We start from the raw sequence: 13,658 nt of genomic DNA, 5'->3' as shown, positions 1-13,658 counted from the left end.
CTCTTCTTCTTCCGTAGTTCCTGAAGAAGTGAACGAATAACCCTATCATGACTACCTTACTAATCTCTTTGATACTTCGAAAACTTCACAAAATTTGGCAAAGAAAAATTTAATACAATCAAAAAAAAAGTAAGAGATATTATGATAGAAAAATCAATGTCCTAAAGTTTCGAGTTAATGACGAAGTCTATTTGTTGAAAGAACCAACAAAAGGAATGTTAGACGATCAGTATACAGGGCCTTACAAAATCCTCGAATTATTACCAATGAATAATGCTAGAATAGACTTCCGCGGAAAATCACGCGTAGTCCATATAAATAAATTGAAATTATGCAAAAGTACAAAAGGTACATACTATATAGACCCGGGATGAAGGAAAACGGTAAAAGACAAGTTTGTAACATGGCCTGGATCCCCAGATCTAGTAGCATTAAGAACTATAAATACTTTATTTTTATATTATTTTTTCTCGTACACGCATCTGTATACTCACACCCTACCCATTTTGTAACACAAAACAACACAAATAGCCAACACTAATTACAATCTTAAAGATTAACTATGATATTTCTATTTTGAGGCATACCGAGCGATACTATTCTCGTTGACCATCGCAACATTACTCTCTGGCACAACGTCGATAATAGCGTACGATTGCGGAGGAGCCTACCTAAACGTAACCACAGTATCTCTACTGCGTTCGGGCGACTGCGACATTGACGTCGAAGCACCCCTGACTACCAACACTTATTATCAGCTGTTGCAATTATCAAATTACGCGCACACGCATGCTTTCCAGTGTAAGGTAGAAATCTTAAGAACAATATCCCATTGCGGGATGCACTCTCACATTTCGGCAGTACACAACGGTTACGCGAATTATCTCCAAGAAACATCTCGTGCCAGATGCGTGCAAATGCACAAAGGTCTTCTAAAAGTAGGAACCGCCGAAATTATAGATGGTCTTAAGCCTAACCACACGTATTATAGAAGCGTCACGCTTGCCGGCAAGGTAAACGTGGACGGAACATGCAAGGGCGTACAATACTCTGATTATTATGGCACATGGGACGACGTAATAGTCCAAGCAACCTTAAAAATCTCCCTCAGAGATTCATATGTGCCAGTTAAATTAAACGTGGGTAAAATAATGTTAAAATCAGGCACGGTTTGCGACCTAGCGGAAGATTCCTGTATCGACTCGGACGATGGATACACCTTTTGAGAAGGCGTACCGAACACTGCATGTGGATTTGAGTCTTATGACGTATTATATGAGGGCACATCCACCAAAATCCAAGGTCTCCTAAATTCCCAAAACACCACAATTTTTACATTGGAATCCCAAGACACTACCTTTGCATTAACGCTCACACGCAGACACACCATTTGTGGCTACACGCTATACGGCACCGAGCATCCAAAACTGTTTATTTTTGAGACCCAAAAGGGTAATATTTTTAAGGCAAGATCCAAAATCGCAGTAACCAATTTAGATCTGTTTACATACGCGAGTTCAAAGTTCGTGTTTGTCGAAAAATATATAAGAAATCAAATTACTTCATTATACAGAGACATCATTACACAGAAATGCGAATTAAAAAGGCAAGTAATTCAAAATACCTTGTCTCTGGCAGCAATACAGCCGGACGAATTCGCCTATCGAATGATGAAATCACCTGGCTATATGGCAGTGACTTCAGGCGAAGGAATCCATATTATTAAATGCATGGCCATAGAAGTCGCTTTGCGAAAAATCAACACTTGTCATACAGAGCTACCCATAATCTTTAGAAACGCTTCCCTATTCATGACACCAAAATCCCATATAGTAATCAAACGCAGTACCATAAGGGACTGCAACCCATTACTCCCGATCTTATACAACATTGAAGGGACGTGGTTCCAATTCAACCCAACCCCATCCATGGCAACCTCCCCACATGAAATTAAACCTCTCACGAAATTATCCTGGAAATACCTAGCCCCAAAATCTTTAGCCACTAGCGGCCTTTATTCGCAGCAAGATTTAGATGAATTGAGAGATCATATTATGTTTCCCGCAGAAAAAAGTGAAGTTTTACATACCATCGCCCGAGGTTTTACCGGACAGTCGATACAATCCGATACAGTTTCATTGCAAAACTTATTAGATGAGGGCGCGTTAAACAGAATCTACAATAATACTTTAACAAAAATTTGGGATGGTTTTACTACATTCGTCGCAGCAACCGCCGGAGTATTTGGAATTTTTATCATCATAAGAATTATTAAAATTATATTTGACACACTAATCCACGGCTATGCGTTACATGCGGCATATGGCTGTGGCTTACACTTACTCGGAGCCATCTGGAGCTCTTTCACACATTTACTATTGTATTTGGCGAACAGATCACAACCACAGCCGCAACCGGATGCGATTCCCGAAAATCCGCCGGAACACAAACACAAATGTAGGAGAAGCCTTCACTTTCGCACAGTACAATTGGACACGTTGCAATCGCACACTGTGATATTAGACACATAAAGTTGCGCACCGTTCGATTGGACACATTTCAATTGCGCACGGTTCGTTTAGACACATTTTATTTGCGCACCGTTCAATTGGACACGTTGCTTTTGGACACAACACATATTTTTGTATAATTTAGAATACATACACACGCATGTATGCATGTACAATTTTGAAATTTTTTGACATTTATTATTAATTTCATTTGGTAAATAAACGTTTGTTACTGTTCGTTTACACACAGTTCGTTTGCACACAGTTCTTTCGCGCACGTTTTTTTCGTGCGCAGTTCTTTTGCGCACATTTCTTTTGCGCACATTTCTTTCGCGCACATTTCTTTTGCGCATATTTCTTTTGCGCACAGTTTTTTTGTGCACACTTCTTTTGCGTACATTTCTTTTGCGCACATTTCGATCAAGCGTATCGCATCTGAATATTCATACATTCTGACTGTTGATATATTTAAGAAAAGGCTGTTACAACTGTGATTTCTTGCTGTCAGATTTGCTGTAATCGCTTATAATTAGAAAAAGAAAATGAAAAAGCTTATAATTATAAACATATTTCTACTTTTTATATGGTACGCGCTGTCCATAAATAATAATTAATAATTTTATTATACCATTTTGTATCTTTGCCTTGGACATAGTTATTATGACAGATTTCCTAACTTCTCGTAATGACACAGCGTAATAATTAATTTTTTATTTTTAAAGAGTCAAACTTGACTGTAAATTCTCCAATCTTTTTTTCCGGTCGGTATCATTGCACACGTAACAGACACAACGTAATGTAATTCTTATGAGAACAAATGTTTTCGGTCAATTTGCTTGAATTTGTGATGTGTTATAGTTGTTATGTTTCTGATTAAAAATCTCAATGGGCACAAAACGTGAAAATGGCAAGTTTCAAAGTTAAATATTGATAAAAGTCAGCTCCGATGAGTTTAACCTTGATGTTATTAAGATCTTGTTCCTGTCATTCATTGTTTATTAAAAAGTTATTAATAAAAGAAGTTTTAGTGAATATTCACATTAGCGGAACCACTTCTTGTCCCTGAGTTCAATATTCAAAGATTTTATGCATCTCTCACTATTTATTAAAGAGTTATTTGTGAAACTGCATAATAATGGATATATTTAAGGAAAATTGGATATATTTAATGGACATTGTTCGGGAGTCGACCTCGACGAGAGATCGCACGAAACTGTATAGAGACGCTCAGAGATGAGCGAGAAGCGATGTGTAACGCGAATCCGTGGATTTGCTGGAGGATAAGGTGTTGATAGACAAGATTCGAATGCAGATTATTTTGATTTCATTTTATTTAGAAGAATAAGAGCGAGCGACGGCACGTATTCCGCGGTTCCGACGGATATCTTGATTGTCCTGTTAATTACTGCCCTTTTGCGCGGTTCGGAAATCTTGATTAAGAGCTTCTTGCTAGAAACTCTCGCGATAACGGAAATCTTGACCGCGAACGCTGAATGGAATTTAGCGCGAGGCAGAGGACATTCGCGATGCGGATAACGAGCGTCGACTCTCGGACTCCAAACAATTAACTTTCACTTGTACGATACCCACCTGTTTCAGTTGTTTTGAGACGTTTTAGCTTTAGTTCTTCATCAATTATCAATTTTCGTAGATTATCTATAAGTAGAATATTTGCTATCAGTTTGTTCATTTTAATATAAAATAAAAAATAGTGTTAATAGCAACATTACCTAAGAAACTCCAAACGTTTTCATGAGTTTTGTCGAATTTTCTTCCTGTTACGTTATGGAAACTTTCTGTTATATTATTTGTTCTCACAGGACAATCATAAACACTGACTTTTGATGCTAATGGTAACCAAGTCTTGCGTACGTATGTTAAAAAATCATTAACAGCAGGATATTCATGAGAAATTTGATCAACTTCGAGTTGTATAAAAGAAAGTACTTTTTCAAAATAATCAGAAGGAACCAATGCCATAGTCATAGTCATTGATAAAATGTTTCTTGGTGCATCCATTAATCCTAATCGCCGCCAGTGACGCAAAAGTGCCTGTAAGTGAATATTTATGTATTATGTATTAATTAATAATCTTTATTGTTCCCCTTGAGGTTACAAAACATTTACAATCATAATGTATTATGTATTATAATGATTGATTTAAGTAAATATTATAGAATACAAAACATAAAAAGTAAATTATTATATAAAATTATAATACTTGATTATAGTGAAACCAGCATCCGTGTGCCTCTGCTGCTGGAAATTGTTCATTCATCACCTTCATGGCTGCCATCTCATAGTCGCTCATTATAAACTTTAAATTTTGTTGAAGCATTGGCACTAATTCTATAATTTTATTCCAAATAGCTCTGTACATATTACTAGAACGACTTTCACACAAGATAAACATCATAGCAACACCCTACAAAATATAACGGACTACAGTATCCCTTTTATTAAAACAATTTATTAAACAATGTATTTAAATATGTAAGAGTATGAGATATAAAGAATTATTGGTGTTGTTTGAATTTCATGATTTCACTATTACTTAAAAAAAAATCAGCCATTTAAAAGGCATATATAAATTCATTATAAGAAATAAAAAAATTATATTTTTACATAATTTCTAATTTCACAATGTACATATAAAATATATATAAAATTAGATTTTCTTTTTGAATTAACTTGATATTTTCTATGTCCATTTTTTAAAAGAATGAAATCAATACTTGTTAAAATAATATTATATTATAATAAGCAGTTGATAGAAAAAAATGGAATAAATTCCTTATTATAATTTTTCCATGCTCTCTTTTGTGCTGTTTATTGAATAATATTTATACATGTAACTGTAATAAACTGCAGCTGACAATACATGCTATGTTACTATAAACTTTCAATACTTATTACATTCACATATCGGGTATGCAGTGTATACATTTGACTCATTAATGGTACACGTGGCACAATCTAAAAGATTCACATTATTTAAATGTATCACTTATTTTGTAGTATATAAAAATAATAATAAATTATATTGTAATGTTACGTCCAGACTCGAGGAAGGATGAGTCGACGGAAGGGCGCAACAACTATATTTTATTTTCCCGAAGTTTAAACGTCTCGTGGCATTCGGAATCGGGTCGAACAAATTGACAGGTCCGCAAAGCAGGTAAACGACCGTTCGGGTCGCTATTACGCTGTTTATTCAGACGTTCGCTCGGTGGTCCCTTTTCGGTCAGGGAATTTAATCCCTTTTACGCGGGATGGGACCTAGTGCGATCTTCGTACTGGGAACGAGAGAGGGGTTAAGAATTGTTTAATTAATAAAAAAATATAATTTTATTCATTATAAAAATAAAGGTTCGAATACATGATATATACTATATATGTAGAAAGTGATTACATTTATCGTGTGAGTGTGAGTGGTTGAGCTTATCGCTCCGCGGGTGTTACAATGGTACGGAGGGCATCAGTCAGAATGACGAGGGAAAGTCTCTACCGTTAAATTTTTGGTTCTGACTGGTTAATACAATGTAAAGGTTTAATAATAAATAATAAAAAATAAAAACATGTGTGTGTATGTGTGAGAGTGAGTAAGAGGATGCGGTATGAAGGAGGGAGAGAGAGAGAAGGGGGAATTTTTAGTTTTGGTTAATCCTGGTAAGATGAGTCGGCTTCCAGGTCGGGCAATTCGTTGCAAAACTCTTCTATCGCTTGCTCGAATTCCGACTCTAAAAGGTGCGGGGAAGTTGGGGGTGAATTGTTTAGGAGGACAGTAGACAGAGAGGAGAAGGAACGAGGGGAAAGCGGAGGTTCAGTGACTTCGGGGAAGTAGATTGGGGAGTAGCTGGGGGAGGAGTAGTTAGGTGAGAGGGGAAGAGTAGGTCTAACGGATACTGTTGGTGGATTATTAATATTAGTGGCGCAGAATCTGCATTTTATCGGCGTTCGAGTCCTCCGACTCCTGCGAATGACCGTTTGGCTTGGAATGCCGGATCTGGTTTTCACTATGAAAACCAGCGTTAATATAGTATAACGTAATGCGTTATGTCTTACGAGGGTTAATAGCGCAAATTGAATTGGATGAATGTGACTTACTTTTTGTTTCGTAGGTGAAGGTGTGGAATTTCTTAATGTGCCGGGTTGCCGGGGTCCAGATTAATCAGGCGATGAGAGCACTGGTATAATTTTTCTAGTAGTTTTCGCGGTGCCACGGCACTTAATGAGACTTATGTTAACTGAAGAGTACGCACGCACAGAATTAAGTGAGTGAGTAAGTGAGTAGTAAATAAGTGCTAAGTAAGTGCGAAGTAAGTAAGTGCTAAGTAAGTGAGTGAGTGGCCCTTTGGGTCCTCTTTTTATATCTCTTTTTTAGGGGTGTATTCTAATTTCTAAGAGTGGGAATCTTCCAAGTCTCTAACGAATTAAAAATTATGCCAGTGCCCTCATTAGGCGGGGTGTTTCTCCTACTTTTCGAATTTTTACCCGTGGCGATCGTCGATTGGTGATCTCGATATCAGTTGGGCATTTGTCTTGCGCACGTGATCTGATTAGAAAGGGTCTTACCGTCGTTACTGGATATGTCGTCACAGGAGTTTCATCATTATTGATTTAGTTACGTTTGTCGGATATTTTCTTAGAGGGAATTTTATTATCTTTTCGATATCAATTTATTCTTCCGTTGGAAAATTCTATTTCGAGGATATCTACTGATTTTCATTTACTTTTAGGCGACTGGCGCGGTTTCGTCACCGGTCTCTCGCGTCTTTCCCACGGTTGCTCATAGATATTGATATTGACAAGTGACTAAATGCTTAAAGAAATGCGTGGCGCAAGATGCTTCATTTACTGAACGACTCATTTTTATCACCGATCGATTATCGTTGCCGCAACATTGCGAAAGGAAGGAATCGTGGAGTCGCCAGGACGTAACAGTAAGATATACAAACTTACATTAAATGTGCCATCCACATAAAGTTCTGTTGATTTTTGTAATTCTTGCAACAGCTCATTACTTGTAAATATTAATGCTTTCTTTCCATCGTTGCAGGTCACATTTCCTTTGTAAAATCTTTCAAGAGGTCCATACGTTGATAAATTCACAGCAAGAGTCTCCATATCTTTTGGTAAACTTGGGCGAAGTTTGATTCTTTCACGGTACAATGTAGTTTTCAATGTTGTGTATGACAATGTTGCGGCTGTTTCAGGATATCTGTATTACAAGCAACAAATATAAGCTACAAGCAACAATCATAAATTATTACAGAATTGAAAGATATCTGGACAAAGAGTGATGTATACAATTCATATCTAAAATTAAATGGGAGCATATGAAGTTCAAAAATAAATTAAACAGATAGCATAGACATCATATGGTAGAATATCGCAAATATGTATTTAAATTATTTTGTTTTTTATTTATGAAAGGTAGTACCACATTCTTAAACGATAAATAAACTCTCAATATTAAATAATTTTTGTTTTCTGTAACCGCTAAAATGTACAATATATCTTCAAATATTTTTTTATTTGTTCTCATTAACTTTGTAAGAAATGATTTATAGCATAATTATTCGTAGGCTAATTTTTGTTCTGTAAAAAATTCATAATATTTGATTCTTAACGTTTTATTTAATTTCTTTGTAGAATACACACATATATTTATATAAGAAATAGAATGTCATAGTTTAATCATGCTATTTATCAAAAAAAGAAACAATAGCATAAACATTGTACAAACATTCAATACATTTGTATTAGCAATCGATTTTTGTTTCCTACTTTGATGTGTAAATAAGGATTTTTTATTTATGTGTTCGGGAGTCGACCCCGACGGGATCGCCCGAATCTTTGAGATGCGCTCAGAATTGAGCGTGAAGCGGCGTGTAACGCGAGTCCGTAGATCCACTAGAGGATAAGGAGGCTTAAGAGGATACTCGCGTGAAGTTGTTTTAAATTATCGTTTATTGAATAACTATAGGAGCGAGCAACGATACGTATTCTGCGACTCCGATCGGAAATCTTCTCAATGTCCTTTGACGAACTGCCTTTCGGAAATTTTGAAGAGCTTCTTGCTAGAAGTCCTCGCAAAAACGGAAATCTTACACGCGGACGCCGGATGGTTTAGCGCGAGGCAGAGGACATTCGCGATACGGTTAACGAACGTCGACTCTCGGACTCTACATTCTTAACAATCACAAAATCACTAAGTATAAAGCAGGTAATAATAAAGAAAATGAGGCGTCTTTCACATTGAGTTCTATGCTTGATCGTATGCGAGAATGTCAGTTAAGAATTTACAACGAGAATGACGAAAGCGTATATGACACGAGCGAATTAAACGACAAGAAATGTGCGAACCTAACGACACAGGCATAAACGACACGAGCGAAGATGACAACAGCAGCGCGAAATATACTGGCGAGTTTCGATCAGCTTGAATCGTCGTCGAGGACTGACTGACTAACGACGGTAAAGAGTCGCAATCGACCGATTTCTATAATAGGATATTTTTGACAACGAACGTTCGAGAATCTAGGTGTTTGTCACACTTTTTCTTTGTTATGATCACGCGATCACACCCCGATCGGCGATGTTTATTATCGCTCGTGTTTTGATTTCGGCTCTTACCGTTCAGATTTGTCGGTTGAATTTACCGTTTAAATTTATCGACTAAATTCAACGTTTCAATCTTGAACACTTTGTTTAAGTACTTTTCAACTAATCAAATAAAACAAAAAAATAAAGTGTTATAAACTTTTTCACAGTATTACAAATATTAATATTATGTGCTTCTTCGGATAAAAAAATCTTACAAACAAAATCTATTAATAAATCATTTATATTATATGTATTGTAACCGTATATTTCTTTTTAAATTATTTAATTAATAATTATTGATTCGGCGGGCGGTTCTCCGATGCCCACGGTACACCTTCGGCGCGTATTTCGAATATCGATCTCGCGATCCACAAAAGTTCCCGAAATCACAAATAAACTAAGTTGGGCGGCAGGTACGGCAGGCCGCACCATTCACGAAAAACGCAACACCAAAAGATAATCGCGCGATCGATAATTAACGCGACGGCAAAATTCCGCGGCTATTCAGTATACCCGAAATGGTAGAGGGGGGGGGGGGTTCGGGGAAGACGGGAGAAATCTTGAGGGTCGAGAACACGGGAGCCAAAATGAGCATTCGGTCGGTTAAAACAAAGATAACAATAATATAGTTAAAACGAAAGAAACAAGAGTATAGAGCCGTTCGTATGAATAATAGCCTTAGATGACAGTAATTATTTTACAGGAGATTAAGATATATCATTTCCGCGGAGATCGGCACGACCGTGCGCAACAATATCAAATTACCGGGCATTTTACGCACTTTATCTCGACTTTTCGGCCGCGAGGATTTCCGCCGTACGAGACTTAATGAGGCCGCGACAGCTAAAGAAATCTCTCGAATACGCCGGTAACTACTTTACGCGCGCTCGTGAATCCGCTTCGGTATAATAGACAACTCTAGATTGCACGACTCAAATCGGTCCGTTGATCCGGCTCGCGGTAAGCCGATATACGTCTCAATAACAATGACGGCGACCTTTGCGTGGAAATGCCTAATCTCTAGCTTGAATGACTCGCGGAAACTAATAGCGGGCTCAAAGACACCCGATAGATTTATTGTACAAAGTTTTAGGATTTCGCTTCCTTCTAACTCTAATTTCTTACAATACTCAGAAAACACGCGCTAACAATACACAGAAACAGTACGGAAACTATCGATAACGATTGTGATGTACGAGTCGCACGGCGCAATACTTTGCGCGAGTCGGAATATCGATCGCGTGAACGCCCGAAATCCCGATAATTTACAACATATTATACGGACTAACGCGAAAATGACACTAATGACTGTCGGCGGCGGCGAAGTGAATAGAGAGAGCCTATTTTACCTAATTCGGATGAGCGACATGTGCCCGTCGGCCGTGCGACTTAATCTACCAAAAATATTCACCAAATTAATCCACCAAAACGCGTGGCTCGACAACTATTTAGGGCGCGACTCATCCGAATTAATTACCTACAGTTATTCGGCAACAAAATCGGGTCGTCGACGCTCGTCCCACCGGCCGGAAGTTCTCGGTGCTTCTCTTAAGCGGTTCGGTATTTCGCTCGCTCCTGGAAAAGCCTGCGTCTTCTCTAAAGGCTCGCCGAACAGTGCCGAGCGAGAGTCCTGCAGGAGACACGTCGGCGCGATAAATCGCTATCGCGCCACTTGTGGCGCTTTCGCGTTACGCAGGGCCGTCCTGCGGTCTTCGCGATCCTTGTTGTCATTACGGCCGTGTTGGTGGGTCCTCGCCCCGAAATTTCCTAAATCGGTTGTTGTTTGACTGACAGATGCGGAATTTCGGCAGCGTCCGAGCGGTTCTCCTTCCTATTTCGAAAAATAGGTCCATGGTGAAGAATCCTCCCGCCGCTCCGTCCTTGGGACTCCCTCGCTTCGCGCGGGTGGAGTGGCCGCCCTTTCGGCCGGTTCCTTCCGGTCCTTCGCTTCTGTCCCTGTCATAGTAATATTAAATTATCGGTAGCGAGGTATATTGGCCACCATGAATGTAGTTAATATTGAAAGACTACGACCTGATGTCTCCTGTGTCCTGGACTCCCGCTCTTGGCCGTCGCTCTTCTCTCTTCCTCTCCTTCCGCCGGATGGGATCCCGCCGCTCGACCTCGTGCCGACAACTAATTCGCGGGCTTATCTCGAGCTTACATTTTCGATTTTTCCAACCGAAAGTCAGATCGCGCTGATCTGACCATCGGGCCGCTCTCTCCCTAAATTAGGAAGACGCAGGCCCCCCAAAAACCGCCCCCGATCGGGCCATTCGGCCCTTGTGACGGACGTTCCAAAAACGTCACGTCACAGTATATATATTTTATAAAGATATTTAAAATTGCAAAACGACAAGATATAATCTACATTGTATTTAAAACTTAAAGCTCATAAAAATATATTGATTATTTGAAAAGATTGTTTGAAAAACTTGTATTCTATTCTTACACCATTATTCTATTTTAATCATTGTTTTAGTCACAACAAAAGTGGGCATGTAATGATCCGAAAAAATGTGCCGGAACTTGAAAAATAGAACTACATCCCCAAAAATCATAATTCCGATATATGCGTGTATGTATGTTGTATTAATTATACATGTATTAATATGTAATATATACATGTGTACGTGCGTACGTGTGTGCGTGCGTGCGCGTGCGCCCGCGTGTGTGTATGTGTTTGTAGTGCGCGTGTGTGTGTGCGTATGTATAAAGAAATGTAGAAGTACCGATTTATTATGTAGCGAATATCCACAGCAACTTTCGATTTATATCAATTATGATGTAAATAGTCCAATTGAGTAATCAGGATTGGTGGTGGATAGTCGCAACGTGGAAGAATGGAGAATCATTCCATTAATAAGTGCATAGTAGTGTTTATAGATGTTGGAAAATTATATGATTTTTCGGAAAATTGTCGTGGCTCACAAGTTATGATGTTATGACTTTTCGGGGCACTGTCACACTTTAAAAATTTTGGAACATTATATGTTCACCACAATAGGTGGACATACAATGATTTGAAAATATATGCTAAAAAAACTAGCAAAATACTTATTTTCTGCAGACACTATCGAATATTTCTTTCAATAGTAAAGTTGTATTTCGACAAAGTTGCAACATTTCTTGTTTCATGATAGATTGTCTTACTTTCCATTTTATCTCAATATGAGTATGATGTTGAACTAAATGTATTTTGCCATCCTTATCAAGTTTAAGAGTGCCAGAACATTTCGAAGATCGACGAATATTACATCGTAAAATATTCGGATTTCGAGAATCTTTGTTGTAAGTATAATCATTGTAAACATAAATAATAGTACCAGTTTTATTTCCACATATTTCTTCCATTTGGAAAATAATAAAAAAAATAAAATATTAATATTAAAAATATAACTTGGAAAAATAAAATAAAAATTTGTGGAGAATTAGTTTATGTTGAAATCTTTAATAGTCTTGCAACATCTATAAACATTCCTTATAAATTCTTAGAATGTCACAACATTCATTAATGGCATAAATATCCTTACTATCATTAATGAAGCATAATGATTGCATTGTGTTCAAAATAGTTTTTAGCATTCATTACTATTTGTATTTACATTTATCATGATGTAAAAGAACATTTCAATCATGCAGAATATGTAAATGTTCAATCTTCAATGTTTTTTTTAAATGCAATTGTTAACTGTTATTATTTCTTTTAGGAATTTTTACACATAATTCTTCCATAGAATTACAAATGAACAATTCTTTTTTGAAAATAGTGCAATACATAAAATACAGAGTGCTTTCCAGCAATGTACACAGGTGATACTGTGTAACACAGTGTACGACTCAATGCTTTCCAACTATGACACAAGTCAATACAATCGTACACAGCTAAAATGATGTGTTCGACTGTGTCGTCAATTGATTAATAAAACTTATAAATTCTGTTAATAAAATAAAATTGTAACTGTATTTTACTTAATTTACATAATTTGATTAGTTTTTAATCTCTTCTCTACATATTTGATAAAGAAGTTAATAACTCATAAAAAATTTTTGTTAGATAATACTAACTTTTACAGCGAAAATACCTTCTGCGAGTTTAAATTATTATTACAAATCGTTGATATAGACACATATTGAACATATAGATTGGAAACAGCGTACCAGCTATAAATCGATATTGTATAACTGTGTCACACAGTGTATCACTGTGTTCCGTAGCTGGAAAGTACTCACAGTAAAATTTGAAGTATACAACTTTTTTGCACATAAGCAGAATTCGTATTGCAGTATATAGTATTGAATAATCACAGAGTCATATTGCGTTTAATTTTGTGCAATTTATTCTATAAATTTATTAACATGTCTAGAAAGCCATATTAACAGACACAGTCCCATGCTGATTAAATATTTCATATAACGAAATATACAATTAAATTAATTTTCTAAAAAAAAGATACTGTGTTTATGAAAATGTATATATTTATTTAATACTCAAATTAAACACATTAATATGTAACAAATATAAAATTTCTCGTACCA

General features: G+C 36.9%; 1 pseudogene; it reads right to left on the bottom strand.

Moving 5' to 3' along the window:
* Nucleotides 1-4,074: 4,074 nt before the first annotated feature.
* On the bottom strand, nt 4,075-12,473 carry LOC138939562 (uncharacterized; annotated as a pseudogene).
* Nucleotides 12,474-13,658: the final 1,185 nt, after the last annotated feature.

The sequence above is a fragment of the Polyergus mexicanus genome, unplaced genomic scaffold (genome assembly GCF_030449975.1).
Source record: "Polyergus mexicanus isolate NDT 795.1 unplaced genomic scaffold, iyPolMexi1.0 SCAF_14, whole genome shotgun sequence".
Classification (NCBI taxonomy): Eukaryota; Metazoa; Arthropoda; class Insecta; order Hymenoptera; family Formicidae; genus Polyergus; species Polyergus mexicanus.
The sequence above is the reverse complement of the archived record's forward strand: the minus strand, read 5'-3'. Positions and strand labels throughout refer to the sequence as shown.